This window comes from Cornus florida, unplaced genomic scaffold (genome assembly GCF_030987335.1).
Source record: "Cornus florida cultivar Cherokee Brave unplaced genomic scaffold, ASM3098733v1 CherokeeBrave_3.0.0_Hap2_Chr07, whole genome shotgun sequence".
Classification (NCBI taxonomy): Eukaryota; Viridiplantae; Streptophyta; class Magnoliopsida; order Cornales; family Cornaceae; genus Cornus; species Cornus florida.
This window is the reverse complement of record NW_026775577.1, coordinates 71,460,895-71,472,616: the sequence shown is the minus strand read 5'-3', so window position 1 is coordinate 71,472,616 and position 11,722 is coordinate 71,460,895. Positions and strand designations below refer to the sequence as shown.

The window sequence follows — 11,722 nt, the reverse complement described above, 5'->3', positions numbered from 1 at the left end:
TCCAAGGTATCAAAGTGTCCCCACATAAATGTAAACAAGTGGACCAATGAGAATGTGACACTTGTCACACTTTCCAGAAATTATAAAAATGTCCTTTTTGAAAATATCTTCAAAATTTAATTACAAAATGGTCCCTAAGATGAAAAATAATTACTTTATTGTAATTACACAAATAACCCCAAAAGAAAGAATAATTCCAAAGAAGTGTGCATCCACACCCTTAAAGAAGAAAGTACACAACTAGTATGCTTTTCTACAAAATTAAAAATACACATAGCATGTAATTTAAATATCGTGGATGCATGCAAAAACCAGAATCAAATTCGAATATGAAAAGTGAGGTTATGCCAACAAAGTGACAAACGGGAAAAGGACGAAAAGTGAATAGTGGCGAAAAAATAAAAATGGGGAAATGAATCGATCCTCACAAGGAAGTTGTCAATCCAAAGGAAAGAGTCTCGGAAACCATTTCCGAGCACTCGAGATGACACAAAGTGACGAAAAACCAAACATAGAAAAGAAAAGACAACGAAAAAAATTTATCCACAAAATTTGAGGAAAAATGAAAGGAATGAAAATAACCGGGTCATTACAAGATCCCTAAGCAAAAATATCTTAAAAAGATAATTACATAAATAACCCCAAAAAATAAAAATATTTTCGAAAAAACTATGCATCCATACCCTCAGAAAATATAATTAAATAAGCATACTTTTCTATGAAATTAAAACATGCATTGACAGTAAAATAAAATAGTGCAAGTGTGTGTGGTGCCGGAAATCGATTCCGGACACTGAACCTTACCTCGGGTCTTACAAAATCCTAAGGTAATGCGAAAAAAAATTAAACAAATAAATAAATAAAATAAAATAAATAATAATAAAAAAAATGTTTAAAAAGGAGAAAGATGACACTGTCATCACACTAGAAGACTTGTGTAACGAGCGTTTGGTCAATGACTCCCAAATCGAACGACTTTAGGGCATTAGGTGTTAAAACACCCGTAAGAATTTAAAATGCTGAAGCCAACTGGGCTACAAATCAAAACAACTCTCACTTTCCAACCTTTCATTTTTTTGACGTGAGAATTCAATACTTAATGAGATAAGAATTTCGGTTACTCGGTGAAAAAGTTCTTATTTCAAATGAGCCCTTCACTTTTTGACACGAGAATTTAATGCTTAATGAGGCAAGAATCCTAGTTACTCAGTGAAAAATGGTTGTTATTAAGCATGCGAGGTCATTATGTAAAGAGTGAAGACTCTTCAAAGCCTACTAGATCAAATAGGATATAACCAAAACAATGATCATCTAAACATGTACCCCACAAGATGAATGCTAGTGTGTGCCTGTGCAAATGTAGCACACTAGAATTAATTTTTTAACACATGTTCAACAAATAAGATGATTTGGACCATAAAAGTAAACATGGTAACAAGAGTTTAAAAAATTCACCCCTAAATGGCATTCAAAGGCATACAAAAAGTATTATACTCTTGAATCAAGATAAGACATGGCAATCAATATTCCAAAAAGATAGAACTCAATGCCCAAAATTTTTCATTCTCCATCAACTACTAGCAAAAGAATGCAAAACAAACTATCTTACCCCCAAACTTAAATTAAACATTGTCCACAATGTGTAATGGGAATAAGAGATATGATAGAGAAACTATACCAGCGAGGCGGTAGCAATGAGTCAAAAGGCAAGTTAGTACCCCCAAACCTGGATTCTAGCATCACCTAAAAAGTGTACACTAACACTAACCTCATCAATATCACACATGGAAAGAGGATACAGAAAACTTATGCAAAGAGAATATATTAGAGAAGAAGAGAGAGAGAGATTATCTCAATCATGTTAGAGAGTTGTCCACTTGAGAAACTGTCATAGAATAAATATATAGAAAGAATAATATCCAAGTGACAAAAGTGAAACCAAAATCATCTATAACAGTACAATACTGAATGTAAGGCCAACAAATTGGCCATCAAAATAACAAATGTAAAGATGCTAAAAGTCTGAGTCCACTACAACAAATTAGGGATTCACCAGCGTTCTTTTTATGACCGCTGGTGTTAGTTAATAATTACTAGCGTTCACTGGTAATGTACTTTGACAAGTGTCCTCTAAACGAATGCTGGTAATTATGTACTTTTACCAACGTTCCCTGAACGAATGCTAACTATTATCTCATCTGACATTTCAAAATTGAAGCCCTAGTTTCTCTTCAGGCCATCTGTCCTCTGCTCTATCTCCATCTCTTCAGGCCGTCTTCCACCATGAACCTGTTCGTCGAATAAAGAGACGGGGAGAGAAAGGCATATCACAAACTCTCTCTTCGTTGATCTCCATATATCTATAGGGTTAGTATTTTAGTCCTTTTCACTAGTTTTTTTTTTTTTTTTTTTTTTTTTTTTTTTTTTTTTTTTTTTTTTTTAAATCTATACATATATGTGTGTGTGTGTTTTTTTTGTTTATTGATCTATTGTTTAATTGATTCCTGTTTTTTTTTTTTTTTTTTTCATTTGATGAATACAGGACTCATCTATACTATTTTGATGTTAGATTTGGGCGAGAGGAGTTCAATTTTTGAAGAGGATACCTACAAACAGGTTAAGGATTTCAATTTTGTTGATGTATTTACAAAATTAAGGTTAGGGCTTTGATGTGTAGTACAAAATTGGGGTTAGGGTGGGGCGGTGATGCCGGTGAACTAGGTGTGGCAAGGCATGAGTTTCAGTGAAGCTCTAGTATTCTGGCAAGGTAAGAGTTTCAGTCGGCGAATCTGAATTCGAAAGGAACCCTAGATCTGTTGGGAGGACAGAGCACCGGTGGCGCCGGAGGAGGAGACTCGAGGATTAAGAAGAGAAATGTAAGATTCTTCTACCTATTTCTATTTTTGTTGGTCTAAGTTACGATTTTTAGATCTTTTTCATTTTCTATGTGGTTCCAGTCTAACATATTTTATTTTATTTTTAGTATTATTTATTTTTTTATCGATAGCATTTATACAAATTTCACACTTATGTATTTTGGGATTTAATTTTGGAATGAGGTTTTTGGGAATTTCACGTTATATATGATGCTTTATGTTCAAAATTTTAGAAAATTGGATGACTGTGCTTGCATATATTTCGAAATTTTAATGGGGTTGTGACTTATGACTATGGATGATTGTGTTTGTGAATCTGTTATAGGCTGTGAAGTGGTGAGTTTTGATACTCCGTGTCTCAAATTTTGAATATATAATATATCTATATATATATATACATGTGTTCTATGTTCAAACTTGGTGAAGAAAATTCTAAATGCATGTATATAATTTTGTGTTTGGAATATATATGATAGGCTGTGGTTGTGATAAGCTGTGTTGATATTGATAAATCTTGTTTTGGGGGTTTGGATTTTCATGAGAACATTTGGGTTGAACAAATTTTGACTGTTTTTGGCATGTATATATATCTGTGATTGTGAAACTTTGTAGAACTATGACTGAGATGATGTCTATAGGAGGAATTTTGAAATGCCTTTGAAACTGTTATAGGTTGAGAATGGATTGAAGAATTTGAGATGATATATATATTTGTTGAAAATCCATGTGTATTTCATCACAATCCATATTGCCTTGTGTTCATTTTTGTGTTGACGGACTTTGATTGTTTAAGGAATTTAATACATACATGTGGGATTTGTTACTTTGGGAAGATTTTTGGAAAATTTTTGACTGAGATGCATAGATTTCAATTTGTGGAAGGGCTGTGATTGTTGATTTCCATTTATTGTTTGATCTTTGATAGGTTATTACTGTGATGCATCTATGTGGCTTAAAATCTCAAAATCTTTAAAGGGGCTGTGAATTAACTCCATGGATTATTGTGATGCATATGTGATTTAATTTCTGAAATATTGTTGGGGCTATTACTGTATGAATTTCTGTCTTCTGTGAAATAGATGTCATTCAATAGGTTTTCAAGGGTAAGTAAAATCTACAGTATATCATTTTAATAATATAATTTTTTTTAAGGCTTGTGCGACAGACTTGTGAGACATGCTATGATGGTTTATTGTGATATTATATTATTTTGCTTTAGAGAGAAACCTTACATAGTGAGGACTATCTATAGTGGGATATTTTATAGTTGGATTTTTATTTAGTTCTAGATATCAGTTGGTTTATTTTATGTTGACATGGGTTGTGATTATTATTAGTCGTGGTATGTTGAGATATTGATGAGACAACATGTTGGTATTCATGTTTTTTGGGTTATGTATGTGATTGAATGTTGAAACGATGAGTGAAAGGCCAAGAGTGCCTTTGACCTCAAGTTAGAAGCGTAACAGTTTCTCTCAGCATCAACAAAATAAGCAGATGAGCTGCCCTGCAATGGGTCAATTGCTCTCACACACACTCTATTACAAACACTTATTCCCTTATTATTCTTTTAATGTTCTAGGTGGCCACGATAATGAAGGTAAAATGCTATAGGCTTTTTTTGATGCAGTTTTTAGCCACCTATTTTATTGTAACATCACATATTTCTTTCAAATACTTAAGACAAGGGTTGTGTTTTCACATATGATGTCGTTGGATCCTATGAGAGAGTTGGATACAGTTCCCAAAGTTCTAGTTCCACACTAATCATGCCTTTTCTGGAATTCCAACTAAAGTAGCCCTCTTTTGTTACCTGCCAAGGTATGGATTTATCCTCAATTATTTGCTGACAGATATTCTTGTAGTAATTTCTCTTTTAAGTGTCTGGTTTAAAACCCAATTACCTTTGCAGGATGCAGTTACTCCACTTTTAGAATCAGAAGCAATTGATTTGGTGAAGACCTGTTTTGCATCTACAACGAAGAGGGATATATACACTATAAGTGTCTGCCTCTTCAGTTTTCAGCCTTCCTGTATGAATTTAAAAATTGAAGTTTATGCCTAAACTCTAAAAATTCCAAAGCCATACATCAAGACATATAGTAGAATGTCTTTCTACGCGTAGTAATTTTTACCAGCAGATCTATAAATTGTTCTTGAATGAAAATAAGAATGTTTACTGCATAGATATCAATAGTTCTACATATATTGTCAATTTTCATAGCCTTCACTTTTGCTCCTTTTCTTCTCTTCACCCTTATCTTCCCACCCCTATGCATGCTCACTTTTCAGGAAAAAGCTTTACTTTTGAGCAAAATTTTCAATTTTCAATTAATAAGCTCAAATTCCATGAGCTATAGAGGTCAGATACAAACTATAAGAAGGAACAAGTAAAGAACAAGACAAATAACAAATCTTTTTTTTTTTTTTTTTTTCCTTCAAAAATCATCTCTGAATTATCTATTTCATGACATATATACGAGTTTTTCTCAGCTTTGCAATGCCTATTTTAAGTTACTCGGGACTAAAGATATATTATCCAAATGTGCTTTGCTGTGCCTTTTCATTTCAATTCTGTAACATCTACAGTATATCATTTTAATAAGATAAATTTTTATTTTTTATTTTGATTAAATTTCAAAATTTGTAGTTATTTGGTCAGCTGAATTTGTCATAGCCTTACAAGTTCAAGGGTAGCAGCACATGCCAAAAGGATTCCAAAGCACACGTGTCATAAGCTGATTGGGCGAAGCAAACGTGAGATGCACAAGTGCAGTCAAGCCTGTTCTAAAGAACCTAATGGTGTTGGAAAATGTGACAACCTTAAATTTTAATTAAGTCTTCCCTATGTTTAGGACCAGAATTACTTGATTTTTGATTTAATTTCTTTCTACGTATTTCATGTGTTGCATTTTCAATATTATTACATCCCTAATTGCTTGGAATTTATTTAAATTCATTGGAAGTCATTAACTTGATTTCTATCTATTTTACATGGTTCGTTGGCAATTTATAATTCCTTAATTGTCTAGTATATAATTTTTTTTTGATCTAGTATTTAATTTATAGTTATGAGTTTCATTTAATTTTTCTATTTTAGTCAGGGGATGAATTTAGTTGTTAAAAATAAATAAATAAATAAAATTGGTAGGGCCAATGAATGATTACTTTTGGAAATGAGGGAGTATTGAAATATTGATAAAAGATGGTTTAATGGGTTTGCATGTGGCAGCATGTAGGGGATCTAGAACTAGGTGTCATTCATATGCAAAACTTGGAGACACGTTTAATTATTTAGCACTACACTTGTAACTAGTTCCCTCATAGTTGTTGCATGCCAAACCAAAAAGAAAACTCCCAGCCGTGAGTTGTCTGATAGAGAAAAAGAAGAACAGAAAGCGAAGAAGAAGAAGAAAGGTTCGGACTAAGGCTGAAATGTAGGCGCTTTACCCTCACACCATCTAATCTCACCACCTCCAGTTGTTACCTTCAATTGGTTAGGGATTCTCTTTAACTCTTGCAACCTTGAGAGTTATTTAAAGCTCTGTTTCCTAATTTAATGTTCCTCACTAATTCCATATTTCATCTCTGTAAGTTTACAAAAAAAAAAAAAAAATTAGATTAATTGTTATTATGAAATTCTAGTTTTGCTTGCTGCAAGTACATGATTTTCTTGTAGTCAAATACTTGATTTTAGCAAAAACATTATACATATGCTTGGTTAAGATTTGAGTTTTATTACATACAAGTATTGTTTATGATTTTATTTTAGAACTCTATGTGAGTAAATGTTTTCTTAACTGATGTATATTACCAATCCTATGCCAAATAATTCTACTAATATTCTAGAATGTTGTAATTGAGTTGTCTTAAAATGTTTGGGTTGAATTATGCTATATTACTTAACTTTGGGACTAGGAGGGTGATGTTCAGGGCGAAAAGGGTGAGCAATTAGGTATGAGCTATGATAAGCGCAGAAAAGTGTGCATTTAAACCCCTTAATCTTGAATGTTCTAGGACCTTATTCTATCTTATTTTTTCGTTTTAATCTAATTTCATGTTATTCCCCTTTTCAGGCACTTATCTCCAAAACATGTCAAATCAGCTGAATTAGAGCATTGGAGGAAGCAATCTAAAGTTTAGTGGAAGAAAGGAGCAAAGTGGAAGTAAAGTGTGAAAAAGTCATCTTCGATCAATCGAACCAAGCTATGATCGATTGCATTGCGATCATTCCAATCATGCCATGATGGATCGAAACCCTTGTCCTTATCCTCAGAAAAATTTCCTATTCGATCGATCAAACCTTTCATTCGATCAATCGAACCTTTTGATCTTATCCTCATAACTACTTTTGTCATTTTCCCATAAATATCTCAGCCTTTGTCCTTATCCAAATAATTGCGCCACCTTACTTCGATCAATCAGAGCAACCATGTGATCGATCGAACAACCTCAAAATGCGTGCAGAACAGATTTCAAGCTGAATTGAAGGTGTGCTCGTGGTGGAATCATTTGGAGGTCCTAGTGCATGAGGTTTAACCAATGGGTATGACATTTAAGCCACCTATATAAGGAATTTGTCTATTTTTGTAATGACCCAGTCATTTTCTTCCTTTTCCTTTTTTTTTTTCAAATTTTGCGGATAAATTTTTTTTTCATTATCTTTTCCTTTTCGGGTTCGATTTCCCGCCTCTTAGTGTCGTTTCGAGTGCTTGGAAATGGTTTTTGAGACTTTTTCCTTTGAATTGACAACTTCCTTTGAGGACCGAGTCATTTCCACATTTTTTGTTTTTTTGACACTATTTATTTTTTCGTCTTTTCCTTTTTTCGTCCTTTAGTCATTTTTCATTTTTCCTTACTTAACCTCACTTTTTGTGCTCAGATTTGATTCCGGCTTGGCATACGTCCATGATATTTAAATTCCATGACATCTACATTTTTACTTTGGTAGAAATGCATATTAAATGCTTACTTTCTTTGTAAAAGTCATGAAAACAAGACTTTTTGTAATTATCCATAACTTGAGTGGTTTTTGAGTAATTAAGTAAAGTAATTATTTTTTTGTCTTAGGGACCATTTTTCAAATTAAATTGGAAGATATTTTCAAAAATGATCATTTGCAATTTCTGAAAAATGTGACAAGTGTCACATTCCTATGGTGCCACTTGTTGATTTTGTGGTGGAACCACTCGGAGGCTTAATTTCATGACATATGGAGGGTGGAGATTCACCCACTTGTTGTCCTAGGATTGGTGCACTTGTTGGCATAGATGGTTGACAAGTGTAGGGTTAATATTTAATCTTGGAAGCTTACTTGGATTCATGACAAATGTAGGACTCACCTTTAGTCTTGCATTAGTGTGTGTGTGAGAGGTAGTGCAAGAGTACCTAGTGAGTGGAGAAGCCCACCAATTTAGCTTAGATTTACACATTTTAATTCATTCATCACTTTCCTCTCAAGAACCCTAAGGAAGCCACCATTGGAGAAAAGCTTGACTAGTAGCTTTGACTTCATTTTTGGTGCCCTTTCATTCACCTTAGAACTTTGAACTTGGAATACTTTAGGCTCCTCCCACTCTCCTCTTCAAAACCCTTGAAAGATCTAACCTAACTCCTAGTTTTGCTTTGGTATCTAGAGATTTAATTTTCTAGTGAGGTATTAATCTATTATTTTGAAGTATTTTTATGTCATTATTGAGTGTTTTACATGCATGGAAGAGAATGACTTGTATTTTGCCCTTAAACTGTTTTAACTTGAAATTAATCTTATCAAATTAAATATAGAATATGAAAATATACTCAATTATCTTTCATTTAGTTTTGGTTTCATGTAATTTGGATTTAAAATGAATTAGTTATGAATTTTTGAAGTTGCAAGCTAGTTGCTGGAAATTTGAAACTTTTCCTTTTTAGTCCGGAAATGAATTTTTTATATGGAGCTATGGTGCTTCAATTGCCTTGAAATTTTTACTGGAACTTCCCCCATGGGTTTTACATTACTCAGAATTTTTTTACGATTTTAGAGAATTTCTAAATTTTTTTAAAAATCCAAAACTATTTGCTGTCCATGTTTTTATTGCAGCTGGAAAACATATTTTTAGATGATTTATTTCACTAACCTTTTGACATTAGATCATGGCTTAAATTTTCAGTTTTACACTCTCATATGTTTACTTCCAAAATAAATTAGGTTTGCCCAATTTGGATGTCAAATGAATTTTTCATGAATTTTCAAAGTTGGAAGCTACAGGCTGAAAATGTGTTTTCTGGTAAGAAATTGTTTCAAAGTGGTGGGGCAAAACTGTTTCAATTGGGAAAATATTTTGTTAAACTAAATTGATATTATCAAATTACAGTGTTTAAGCTTTCATTGGGCTTTGGATTCATTCAATTTGGGTTAGAATTGAAGTTTTTATGAATTTTACAAGTTGAAGGTAGCAAGCTGAAAAATCTGTTTTGTGGACCGAAAATTTGGGGCGATTTCATTTCGATGGTAATTGGGATTTTCATTCCAATTGAGGTAGGGAATGTTTTAGGATTATTTGTGTGTTGTATTATGTGTTTGCTATGATTATACAACATATATGTATGCCTTGTATCAAATTTAGAAAGTTAGTAATTTTTATTTCTTTGTATAAGATTTAAAATTTATGATAATGTATAACTTTGATTTGAATTGTAACATGTTAGGAAATTATGCTTAGATATGTTGGTTAACATATATTAAATTTGGATCATTTGATTAAGAATTACAACTTTTATTTAATATTTTATCTTTAGTGAAAGTTTAATTCACATGGTTGCATGAAGCATTAAATCAAGTTTTAATGTGGTATTTAAATAGGCCTTGGCATGTTCTCTAACATAGATTAAAGTGAGGGCATTTGGAATTGTTTAAAAATCTAGAGGAAATTAATTAATTAGCTTAATTAATTTTGTTTTAAGTGTTTTAATCACTTAACTTGTCATTTGATGTTATATATATGATGACCATGACATGTCTTTCAAAATATATTAAATTGAGGTTATTTGGATTAACTTGGAATTTAGAGAATTTAACTATTTATATTTAATTAAATTCTACTTTATTACTCCATGGATTTAATTGCATTTTAGAAGTTGTTTCTATATTTAAATCATGAATTTGGATTTGATGTATGTTCACTTGATTACTTTTGAGCATTGGATAACATAGTTGTTACTTTTATATTCATGAGAATATGTTTTTCCTTATTGAATGTATTGTTGCTATGTGTAAGGAATTGCACACTTTGTATTTGACATCTTACATGCCATAGTAGTTGTGAATTTTGACCATGTATTGTATAAGTTTCAAAAATTTGGATTGTGCTTGGTAAATAGTTGATATCTTGTATATACATGTTGATATATATACGTTGTTGCACAATTTGTTGATTTTGGAAACTTGGGGATGTCGTTGTTTGGCTACGGCTAGGACTTGGTTCTAGTACGGGGGACTGTCCCTCTATATAGTCTAGTGCGCACATAGAGAGGTTACCCATGGGCTAGTAACCCTAAAGTAACTATGTTGTCGGTCTGATCCGGCGTGACGTCCGAGTATCCACTTTGTTTGATTTCGTATTTCATTTCAAGTTGATAATTAGATGATATTGTAACTTGTTGTTCCTTATTTGATTTCCTATTTTGAGCTTAAGATATAGCTTTGTGAAAGCAAGCTTCATGCGTTGTATTGGAAGTTCCATTGTTGGTTAAATTGCATCGATATCATAATTTGTGTTTTGATGTTCAAACGTAGTTTATGAATGACCTTATAAATTCATTTTGAACATAGACGTTAGGTGGTATGACCTACACTTGTTGTTTTCGTATTTTGGATTTCAAATTGATGACTTTGAGAATCTATATCTTGTTGCCTTGTATAACATGTTTCCATGTTGTTTGAATTGCATGAACAATGTGATTATGATATAAATGATCTAGGTAACTTAGGATGCTTCCTGGGTCTCATCTTTATATAGACGTTAGGTGGCATGAGCCCCTTTAACATGTTTCACTATAAGGTGATAAAATTGTAAAATGTTAGGTCGATGCATGCTCATCTCCTACGAGTAGCTTTATGTTACTCACCCCTACGATACTGGGGCATATTTCAGGTACAGGACTCCGGATTTGAAGATTCCATTGCTCCTTGGATGGCTTTCAGTTTCTATGTTTTTATTTTATGCAAGTGTTAGCATAAGATGCCTCTTTGTAGCCCTATTTGTTTAAACTTGTATTCGTTGATTCGTATATGTAAAGTGTACGTAAGTGCACTCTTTTCAATGTATTTAACATGTATGAGATGAGGCCGGAGGCCAATGACATGTATCTCATTTTCTATGTACTTTTGTTTTTAAAGTTTATTATGAAAATATTGAAAAATGTTAAGTCATTACTTCATAACTTTCGCATCGGGTGTTGGAATTTCATATCTTTTCTGCCTGGACTCAGAATCAGATGATTCTTGAGTCTAATTTTGTTCATTTTTCTTTGTCCTTCCAATGGTGTGCATGGTGGCACCCTTTTCAGTGAGAAATGACCATTTTGCCCTTAGTTCATCTCTTTTCGGGTTAGGCATTCTTGCTTCATTTGCTCGGCTCATTTGAGCTCCGTGGCTTCATGGAGAGTCATTTTGGGGCCTTAGGGATGACGTACATCTCTTGAGGTCATTTGGCTTCTTTTGCTTCCGTATTTCGGGTCCATTATTGGGTCAACTTCCGATTCATCACTAACGCACCGGGTTGAGAAATCCGGGTCGTTACAATTTTTAGCAAAGAGGTTGGTTAGTTAGAGAGAGAATTGGCTAGAGATTAGAGAGAGAAATT

At 32.9% G+C, this 11,722-nt stretch overlaps 1 long non-coding RNA gene across 8 annotated transcripts; it reads left to right on the top strand.

The window, feature by feature from the left end:
• The first annotated feature begins 2,003 nt into the window (after positions 1–2,003).
• On the top strand, positions 2,004–11,300 carry LOC132267296 (uncharacterized). Of its 8 annotated transcripts, none has more exons than XR_009468970.1 (7): positions 2,005–2,367; positions 2,543–2,616; positions 2,695–4,697; positions 4,789–5,690; positions 6,953–7,422; positions 9,305–9,396; positions 11,012–11,300. It is a non-coding gene; the product is annotated as an uncharacterized LOC132267296 (long non-coding RNA). The 8 variants fall into 8 exon arrangements; XR_009468971.1 differs by having other exon boundaries at positions 2,008–2,367; positions 2,543–2,876; positions 4,560–4,697; XR_009468969.1 differs by having other exon boundaries at positions 2,009–2,367; positions 2,543–4,697; positions 4,789–4,909; positions 5,527–5,690.
• Positions 11,301–11,722: the final 422 nt, after the last annotated feature.